Consider the following 11,129-nt stretch of genomic DNA (forward strand, 5'->3'; position numbering starts at 1 on the left):
GGCATCCACAAGGTCTGCAGAAGTGAATGCAAAAGATGGGGTGTCTGGGTGGCTCAGTCTGTTAAACATCTGCCTTGGGCTCAGGTCATGATCTCAGGGTCCTGAGGTCGAGCCTCAAGTAGGTCTCCCTACTCAGTGGGGACCCTGCTTCTCCCTCTCCCCCTGCCCTGCCCCACACATGCACATGTGTGAGTGCTCTCTCTCTCTCTATCTCAAATAAATAAATCTTAAAAAAAAATGAGTGCAAAAGAATGGGCAAACAATTACAAAAGGGACATCAAACAAAGAAAAGAAGGACCTGCTCCTTGTGGTTTGACTTTTTTTCCCTTTGCACAGAGTATTTGCATGCAGAATCATAGTCAAATCACACATTCCCACCAAGACTTTAAATTGGAGCAATTCCATGGCTCTTCCAATGTCACGATGCCTTGGATAGAACATCAGCCACCCTAAATGCTAACTAGCCCAATGGCTAGTTTCCAGCAAAGACTACCCAGTGTCTGTAAAAGGCAAATCAAATGTCAAGGGTCTCGAAGAATTTAAAGTGAAGGAGATTAGCCTTACTCATCTGGGTGTAACTGTCAATGTAGAGATAAAAACTACTGTTGAATTACCAACTTGCTTAATATTGCTCATGAAAAATACAATTTAGAGCAAGATTGGAAGAAATTCAAATAGCTAGCTACACACAACATACACTCACGATAAATGAAGCATTGCTATTTACTCTTGCTTAATCTACTCCCCAAGGTAGTTTCACTTCTCACACCGAGAGGGACCCCGGCAGGATCACCTTCCTCATGTAAGGAGTGTCTGATGGTCACAGGGTAGCGCTTCAAGCCCAAGGCAGCAAAGCCATTTCAGCTCGTTCTCTGTACTTAGGGTCCAAGAAGCCTTTAATTAACTACTTACTTTAATTACTCTAAATAGAAACTTATCTGTTCCTGTGTCCTCTAGACCAAGGGACTCAAAGTCCTCATATCACAGACGTCCAGAGAACCTTCTCTTTAAGACCGTGTGACTTCTGTGGCTAGAACAGAAAAACAAGGAAAGCAAAAAATGCCACAAGTCTGGCTCATGCCTTAGCCCATCATCAGTGCCCCATTTATTCTGAAATAATTTGTTCAACAATCAAAACCAGACTCTGCTCTTTATGATTTGAATTAGGTCAACTTTCCTTTTTTTTTTTCTCTTTCTCTCTTTCTTTAAAGGGTCAAAACCCCTTTTAAAAGCCAATTTGAACCGGGCAAGGGAAGGTTTTTAAAACAATTGCAGTGACTTCTTTAGGCTGGTGGGTGCTACATAGCATGTAAAAAAATTAGAAAAAGTTCTGAGAGAGCTGGAAGAAAGCGGAGAGGAGTGTGGTTAAAAAAAAATGAATAAATAAATAAACCAATAAACAAAAGAAGACAACTGTCATCTGCCTAGGGCAGTTCTGCGTCTTCTGCCTCCTGGATGTCGTTTCTACGCACAGGACAGCGGAACAGTGTCCCGCCTTTGGGGACAAGCTGGTAGGAAATAATATGTCCTTGTATTCAGAACATGAAAAAGATCTAAAATTAGATATATTTTGTGGAGTATTTGGAGTATGATTTAAAACATGTAAGCATCAAGAAGTCTAAAATATAAATAAGATTAACCTCTTATTAATCTTTTAAGACATGTAAAATGTACTACTAATCATAATATGTGGTTCATGGGGTGCCCGGGTGGCTCAGTCAGTTAAGTGTTTGCCTTCAGCTCAGGTCATAATCCCAAGGTCCTAAAATCGAGTCCCGCATTGGGCTCCCTGCTCAGTGGGGAGCCTGCTTCTCCCTCTGCCTACTGCTCCCCCTGCTTGTGCTCTCTCTCTTCTCTCTCTGACAAATAAATATAATAAAATAAAATAAATAATTATACATAATTCACCCATTTGCTATAAACTGAACTGATGAGCAAAAACAGTGATGGGTCAGCAAAAGTACGTTTCAAAATCAATTCAGGCAAGGCTTATGAAGTGAAATTCTAGATGATGGGCCTTATGTTATCAGTCTTTTGATTCTATACGTTTTGAACACCATCCAAAAATATGAATCTGCTGTTGAAATTCTATGAAAGGGTGAGAGAAGAGAAATAGCCCTTCTCTTGCCATCTCCTACCCAAAGCACTCACAACCTGCCCAAAATATATCAGGACTACACCACGCGCCTTGTCGAGTGTGCCCCCTCTTTGGTTTAGGTTTTGCTTCTAATCCCTTTAGAGAGGATGAATATTTAGCAAGAGCGTGTTGTTTTTATAGTTCTTTTTCCACTTCCGTCTCTGACTTTACACAAGCGATACCAAAATGAAGATGAGAATAGGAAAAGTCAAGCATGTATTCAATTTGGAACAACAAGGTTTGGCTTTTTAAAAAATGCTCTTTTATGTGTTTGGGATGATGTTGGTAAGCTATAGGAAGAATTTTGCCTGTTGAGGAGAAACAAGGAAAATAGATTAAAATTAATTATTCATCAGTCGTATTTATCATCTACCCTGTGCAGACTTTTAGAAAAACTGCAGTAATGGAACCACAGTCTTTTATACATGAAAGTGTGCCTACGTTTTCTAGTTCTTGGGTTTTTAATTTCATGTCACCCTCGGTTAATTATTATAATTTGTATGGCAGATAGGCTCATTAAATCATCTTTCTCGACGTAATGCCGATTCTTTCTTAAAAGCTAAATAAATCTCCAAACTCCCACATTCCTCTCGAAAGCACTAAGAAGAAGAGTGGCTCTTTCCCTAGGACAAACGTGCCTGAACACTTCACCAGTGATGATCTCTGCCTGTGGCCTCCACTGGGGTGAAAGCATTCCGGTCTCCTGTTTGTTGGGAAAGACCATCAGCTTTTCTCATATCATTGCACACTCCAAATCCTGGCTACTCTTCACATCAACACACAATTTGTCCTCACTGATTTTGATCACATATGATAATACCAGTAATGCATTTTTACTCTGCGAGCTCCTTTGACCATACACTTTAAAATCTATACCTTAACTTCTAATAACAAAGCCTTGTTATTTTCAGTGAGGTTGTGTTTGTTAAAACATTTAAACTATCTCTTGTCACTGAAGTTGCTTTCCCGGAGATAAAGACGCCAAGCCTATCTTTTGCCTGTTAAAGCTTCCACTTGAAAATAAGTCTGGGGGTGCCTGGATGGCTCAGTTAAGGGCCTAACTCTTGATTTCAGCTCCTGTCATGGTCTCAGGGTTGTGAGATTGAGCCCCCCGACACCCGGATCTGCCCTGAACATGGAACCTGCTTAAGATTCTTTTTCTCCCTCCCCTTCCGCCCCTTCCCTCTCTCTCTCTCTCCCCAACCTCCACCCCCACCAAACAGATAAATAAATAAATAACAGGTCTGAAGAAATTTTAAATAACTCTTCCTTTCTCTGTTCAAGTTAATAGTTGATTATGTTATCGTTAAAAAGGCTTCCTCCAAAGAATATCAGTAAAAAAAGAAAAAAAAAGAAATATATTGGCTGTGGTATTGATTGATAAATAGGTAAGCTATAATTACATTTAAAAAAAAAAAAGGAAAACAAGGAGGGTTTGTAGGTGTGGAAGGGGATACCGTATAAGCAAACAGAAAAACCTGCTCGGAATGTGGGAGAATACAAACAGGATGTATAAATTGCAAAGCAACACCAGAGTTTTCTGCTAGCCAAGAGACATAGAATTCAAATTCTCTTTTCATCTGGTAAGACACCAACAGGAAATAAATAATGGTATTCAGAATTATTTTTTAATGCAAGAGGGAGCCGAAGTCCAAGTTGGAAGGTTAGGTAACTCTTTGCTAAATGTAAACAACCACCTTGGGCTGGCTTGCGCACAAATACAGAACATTTTTATTTCAGTTCCACGATTATAAACTGAACTTCTCTTGAACACTACCCTAAGGATGTTCCTCCAATTCCTAGTTACTTTTAACAGGATAAATGTATGTTCTAAAATAGGATAATGGATAAAAAGAACATGCCATAAATATCTAAAAATCACAGACTATACTCGATTATCCCTTTAGCTTCTACATACTTTTCTGTATGATCAATTTCCTGGCTTCTTCATTGTCAGAATCACAAATCATCCTTCAAGATTTCAATTCATTTAATTTCAGGCATGTCAGAAAGTAGAAATATTGTGCAAAAATAAAATATAATTGAAAGCATTTTTAAATGGAATATCTGTATGAGCACCCTGGGTCCCTGTTTCCTCATCTATAAAAGGAGCAGGGAAAGAATATAACCTAAGGTCCTTTTCGGGTGAGAAATTCTGTAATGCATGCTTTTACATGTCTGTACTCAACATGAGAGAAAACATGAAGGTAGTCACACGGAGCTACTTTCAGAAACGACTTTAAAATGGAGTCCCAGGAAGTTGAGTATGGACGATAACCAAACCTTCAAGTCCTCTGCCAAAGCTTGTGGACTAGGTGAGAATTTAGTGGTAACAATTAGCTCATCTGACCATGGAATAAGACTGACAGTGCAAGACCGCAAAGGGTTGATATCTATTAACTGTCTCCTATGAACCGGGCACCATGGGGGAATCAGACTGTACAAAGGTGAGCTCATAGCGCAGTGAAGGAGATAAAGGAGTGAACACAGACCTCAGTGCGGTTCTGATAAACACTGTGACAAAAACTGTGATAGAGACAAGTGCAGAATGCAATGGAGTAATATGGAAGGAAACTTGCAGGCTGAGAAGGATCCATGGAGGAGAATGCATACTGATAGAATCTCAATGTAGGTGACACTAGGTGAAAAGTAGTTTACATTCTAAGGTAAAACTCTAAATTTATTGGAAAAAATTGCACCTTCTCAATCTTTGAAATCGTCTCCGATCCCTCTGGCCCTTTAGTTTTCCATATGAATTTTAATGTCAATATCAGTGACCTATGAAAACACTGTCAGAATAAGGAAACTGAATTTATCTTTAACATGATGTCTTTCTATTCATAAAAACCGTGTATATATTATTTAATCTTGTTTTAGATCCTCCCACAACATTTTGAATTTTCCATACAGAAGGACTTGTACATATTTTACTCATTACTCTTCTGAGTGGAATATTTAGCTACATTAGATGATATATTTTAGGGGCACCTGGGTAGCTCAGTGGGTTGGGCCTCTCCCCTTGGCTCAGGTCATGATCTCAGGGTCTTGGGATTGAGCCCTGCATCAGGCTCTTTGCTCGGCAGAGAGCCTGCTTCCCCCTCTCTCTCTCTGCCTGCCTCTCTGCCTACTTGTGATCTCTCTCTCATCCTATCAAATAAATAAGTAAAATCTTTAAAGAAAATAAATGATATATTTTAAATGATTAATGTTCTATTAAATGTTATTTATCTTTTATATTAATCCTATATCCAGGAACTATGAAGAATTTATTAGGTCTAATAGTTTGTTAATAGACTTGGATTTTCTATGAAAATAATCATATGACTTTTAGATAGTGATGCTTTGGCTTATTATTCCTTTTTAATTTGTGAATATTTACTTGTATTGATTTTTCTTTCCCTGATTTGTCCAGGACTTTTGAAACAATGTTGAATACAAATAATTATGCTGGGCATAATTGTCTAACTTACTTAAAAGAGAATGTCACAATTTTTTAAAAGTTTATTTATTTATTTATTTATTTATTTATTTATTTGAGAGAGAGAGTGAGAACATGAGAAGGGCAAGGGGCAGAGGAACAAGCAGATTCCCCGCAGACCAGGGATCCCCATGCGGGACTCAGTCTGAGGATCCTGGGATCACGACCTGAGCCGAAAGCAGCCGTTTAAACTACTGAGCCACCCAGGTGCCCCCACAATTTTTTTTTTCGTCAAGAATGGTATCTGCAGTAATTTTATTTTTGCTACATTATGAATGGATGTCAAATTTTGACCAGACTATTTCCTACCTAATTTTTTATTATAAAGTGTGCCTACGTACACAAATACGTAGTTTTTTTTTAAAGAATAATTAAACAAACACCCTTGTGAATACTACCCAGGTTAAAGAATAGAACAATGACAATATTCTTAAAGCCCTTGAATCTTCCTCTTCAATCATATTATCTACACAACCCCAAAAAATAAGCACTAGCATGGTATTTGTGGTAATTATTGACTTGATTTTCTTTATGTATATATCATATATATGTATCCTAAACAATAGAGTGTTGAGGTTTGGTTTTTTTTTAAGATTTTATTTATTTACTTGAGAGAGAGAGAGAGCTTGAGAGGGAAGAAGGTCAGAGGGAGAAGCAGACTCCTCATGGAGCTGGAAGCACGATGTAGGACTCGATCATGAGACTCCAGGATCATGACCTGAGCCGAAGGCAGTCGCTTAACCAACTGAGCCACCCAGGTGCTCTAGAGTGTTGAATTCTGCTTGTTGCAAAGCTTCATACAAATAGAATCACACAAACAGTACTCTTGGTAATTTTTTTTCCCTCAGTATTACAATTTTGAGATTCAGCATGTTGCTATGCAAGGCTATCATTATTCACTTTCACTTTTGTAGGATATTCTGTTGTGTGTATGTATTATAATTTATTTAAACAATCTACTGTTGATGGATATTCAAGTTGTTTCTAGTTTTCTGCTGTTACAAATAATGTTTCTGTATGCTCGCTTCAGCAGCACATTTACTACAATTGGAATGATAGATCAGCATGACCCCTGCTCAAGGATGACACGCATGTTCGGGAAGTGTTCCATATTTTTAGGATGAATACTTACCATTTACATTGATATGGATGGAACTGCAGGGTATTATGCTGAGCAAAATAAGCCAATCAGAGAAAGACAGTTATCATGTGATTTCACTCGTATGCGGAATATAAGAAACAGTGCAGAGGGTCACAGCAGAAGGGAGGGAAAACTGAATGGGAAGTCATTAGACAGGGTGAAAAACCATGAGAGACTCTTAACTCTCAGAAAAAAAGTGAGGGTTGCAGGAGGGGAAGTGGGTGGGGGGTGGGGTAACTGGGTGATGGGCATTAAGGAGGGCACATGATGGGATGAGCACTGGGTGTTACAAGCAACTGATAAATTATTGAACACTACATCTGAAACTAAGTATGTACTCTATGTTGTTTAGTTGAATTTAAATACTAAAATAATAATAATAACAAAATAATACTTTTACGAATCATGTATTCTGATGCACATTTGCAAGAATTCTTGAAGATGTGAGTAGGACTAGATTGTTCAGTCTCAATTTTATTAGAATATGCCACACTATATTTTCAAGTGACTGTGCCAATGCTCAGCAATAAAGCACGAGACCTCAACATGGAGCCACATCTTCACCAATGATTAGCCATGGCAGTGTTTTACAGTTTTGCCCTACTAGTGGATATGGAAAGATGACACATTGTGGTTGTCATTTACTCTTCCCTGAGGTTGAGCAACTTTTCCCATGTTTATTGGATATTCATATTTTCTGTGAAATGCATATCTAAGTGGTTTGCCCATTATGTTCCTGAGAGTTGGTATTAAAAAGTGTTCAGGACATGAGTATTTCGTTAGTTATATGTGCTGTAATACCTTATCCAAGTTTGTGTTTTTTTATTTTAAGTATCCTTCCATTTTCATTTGGGAAAAAGTTCTTAATCTTGGTGTCATCAAAATTATTTACCCTTTTCTTTGATTTTTGCAGTTTTCTGACTTGCTTTAGAAAAATTTCCCAACCTCAAATTTGTAATAATATTCAGCATAATAGCAGATTTAATATTTTGTATTTGCTCAAAATCTTTAATCAACCTGCTGTCAATTTTATATCTGGTATGAAGAGGGGCCTGAATTCATTTTTAGATATAATAGCCAACTGTCCTAACTTTTTTATGAAATGCCCATCTTTTCCTCAATAATCTACAATGCCCTCTGTCATATTAACAGTCTGCTTATGTTTGAGTCTATTTCTGTGAAGTTCCTATCTATTCTGTTTCATTCATCTATTTGTCTCTGCCTGTGTGAGTAATATAGTTTATTAATTACTGTACCTTTTAATAATTTTGATAAATGGGAAGGCAAGTCCCTAACATTTTCTACTTCTTCAGTTGTCTAGACTATTTTTGACCTTTTAATTTCATATAAACATTTTAGAAGCAATTTATTACGTTTCAAAAAATTAAAGATCTTGGGGCACCTGGGTGGCTCAGTCAGTTAAACGTCTGCTTTCAGTTCAGGTCATGATCCCAGGGTTCTAGAATTGAGCCCCACATTGGGCTCTCTGTTCATGGGAAGCCTGTTTCTCCCTCTCCTCCCCATTCATGCTCTCTCTCTCTCTCACTATCTCTCTCTCCCAAATAAATAAAATCTTTTTAAAAAGGAAAAAACAAAAAATGAAAGATCAATAAAAGGAAAATATTACTGGTATTTTACTAGCCATAAAACTAATGTGGAAAAAGGTGACAATTTTTGCAGGATGAATTTTTCAATTCATTAATCAGTTATAGGTCTCTATTTTACATCATATTTATGTCACTCTACATGATTTCAAGACTTACTATAAAATTACAGAAATCAAAACAGTGTTGTATTGAAAAAAGGTAGATAAAAAGATCAATAGAATCCAAAATTAGCTATGGACAACTGATTTTGTCCAAATGGGCAAATGTAATTCAGCAGAGAAAGTGAAGTCTTAAAAAAAAAAAAAAAAAAGACATGCTGAAACCATTAGAATACTCTTATACAAAATATATATATCTATAAACATTGGTCCATACCTCATATCTATGCAAAAAAATTAACTAAAAATAAATGATAGGTGTTTGTCTAATACTTAAAGCTGTAAAATGTCTCGAAAAAACAAGGAAATAATTCTTGCTATTTGGAGCTGACAATAATTTCTTAAACACAAAAACAAAAGCATGGTCTATAAGAAATGAATATATTTGATTAATATTTTAAGAGATGGAAAAGCTAAACCTCAAGCTGGAAAGAAATATTATAAATCACATATCTGACTAAGAACTTATATCTAGACTATATAAAGAACCCCCAACACTCAATAACAAGGAAAAGAAAACCTTAAGCAACAAGCAAAACATTTGAACAAATATTTGACCAAAATGGAAAATAACCACATGAAAAGATTAGGGAAGTTAGTCATTAGGAAAATGAAAATTAGAGCCACAATGAGATACCACTACACACCTACTTGAATGGATAAAATGTTTTAAAATACTTACCCTAACAATTGCTGACATGGATGCAGAGCAACTGGAACTTTCACACATTACTGGTGGGAATGCAACATGGCCCAGACACTTTAGGAAACAATTTGGCAGTTTCTTATAAAGTTAAAAATACATTTATCATACAACCCTGCAATCCCACTCCTAGCTATTTACTCAAGTGAACTGAAACCTTATGTTCACACAAAAACTTATATGTGAATGTTTATAGTGACTTTATTTGTAATTGCACAAAACTGGAAGCCATCCAAATGTTTGAACTAGGGACTGGTTAAACAAATTCTGGTACATCTATATAACAAAATACTACCAGAATAAAAAGAAATGAACAAGTAATACACAACAGTGTGGACAGATCTTAAATGCTTTATGTTAAGTGAAAGAAGTCAGTCTCAAAGTCTATATCCTATATTCCATTTATATTACGTTGTGGAAAAAGCAAGATTATATGGACATAAAACATGGGCACCTGGGTGGCTCAGTGGGTTAAGCCGCTGCCTTCAGCTCAGGTCATGATCTCAGGGTCCTGGGATCGAGTCCCGCATCGGGCTCTCTGCTCAGCAGGGAGCCTGCTTCCCTCTCTCTCTCTGCCTGCCTCTCTGTCTACTTGTGATCTCTGTCTGTCAAATCAATAAATAAAAATCTTTAAAAAAATAAATAAATAAATAAAACATTTAAAAAAAAAAAGAAATTATATGTATTTGTTGAAACCCACAGACTAGTACCATAAAAAATGTGAATTTTAATGTATGTGTTTTATAGCTTAATAAAATAATAAAAAGTATCCTATTTTATCTGATTTTAATATAATTAAAATATTAGTTTGCTAGTATGTCTTTTTCTATCCATCTTTCTGTGACCTTACATTTAAAGAGCACTTACTTTAAATAGAACATAATTTTTTTTCTATTTTAAAGAGTCTTGCATTCTTTTTTTTTTTTTTCCTTTAAGGTTTGGTTTATTTTTATTTGAGAGAGAGAGAGAATACAAACATGAGCAGGGGGAGGGCAGAGGGACTATATAGACTCCCTGGTGGATGGGGAATCCATTATGGGGCTTGATCCCAGGACCCTGAGATCATGACTTGAGCAGAAGGTAGACACTTAACTGACTGAGCCACACAGGTGCCCCTTACAATCTTCATCTTTTAATTTAGCTCCTTCATACTTAATAACATTACCGATCTAGTTTGGTTTGAATTTACCTTTTCATTCATTGTTTTGCATTTGGCCTATGCATTTATTTTTTTATTTCTTTCTTTTTGTATTTCTTTGGAATAATTATCTTTTCCTTAAGTTTTCTCCATTTTCTATTTTTACTCCTCTGTTCTTCATTTTTCAAGGCTGCATCTCCTGATTCTTTATAGATAATTAGCCCTTGTTACTTGACTATTAGGCCTTTATCCATGTCCACTATCCCAGGTTTCAGGATATTAACAATTCTGACTTCAAATTCTTCTTAGGTTCTGGAACCCGGAAATTTTGTCTTGTTTTTTTTTTAAAAGCCCATTTGTTTATTAAAAATGTTTTTAGTTATATTTTAGCTAGCATCTGTGTTTGTAGTGAGAGGGTGCTTGTGAGCTCAGTTTTCCATTATGTAAAATCCAGAAGTGAAAAGGGCTTTAAAGCTAAGAATTGGAGAGTATGAAGTAGTTCTTTGTGGCCAGAACCTGAAGTTCTTAGTGAAGGGAGAAGGGTGGGAAATAACCAGTTGGACAACACTCAGATCATGAAGAGCCTCACATATTGTGCTCAGGATTACAGATATTGTTGCAAAAGTAATACAAAGAGAGAGAGTTTAAACAGGAGAATGGCATGACCCAAATTGTATTTTAGATAGATTATGTTGGCTGCTCTGGGTGATTGAAGCTAATTATCATTGATTTTTGCATGAAACCTCATCCTTTGTTACTTCCCTTTA

At 36.5% G+C, this 11,129-nt stretch overlaps 1 long non-coding RNA gene and 1 pseudogene across 1 annotated transcript; one reads left to right on the forward strand and one right to left on the reverse strand.

The window, feature by feature from the left end:
• Nucleotides 1-2,292: 2,292 nt before the first annotated feature.
• Nucleotides 2,293-9,360, reverse strand: LOC116881025. The gene is made up of 3 exons (XR_004385326.1): nt 9,204-9,360; nt 4,837-4,926; nt 2,293-2,445 (listed from the first exon to the last, which is right to left on the reverse strand). It is a non-coding gene; the product is annotated as an uncharacterized LOC116881025 (long non-coding RNA).
• LOC116881046 lies at nt 6,633-6,732 on the forward strand (annotated as a pseudogene).
• Nucleotides 9,361-11,129: the final 1,769 nt, after the last annotated feature.

This window comes from Lontra canadensis, unplaced genomic scaffold (assembly GCF_010015895.1).
Source record: "Lontra canadensis isolate GAN:19392208 unplaced genomic scaffold, GSC_riverotter_1.0 scaffold70, whole genome shotgun sequence".
Taxonomy (NCBI): domain Eukaryota; kingdom Metazoa; phylum Chordata; class Mammalia; order Carnivora; family Mustelidae; genus Lontra; species Lontra canadensis.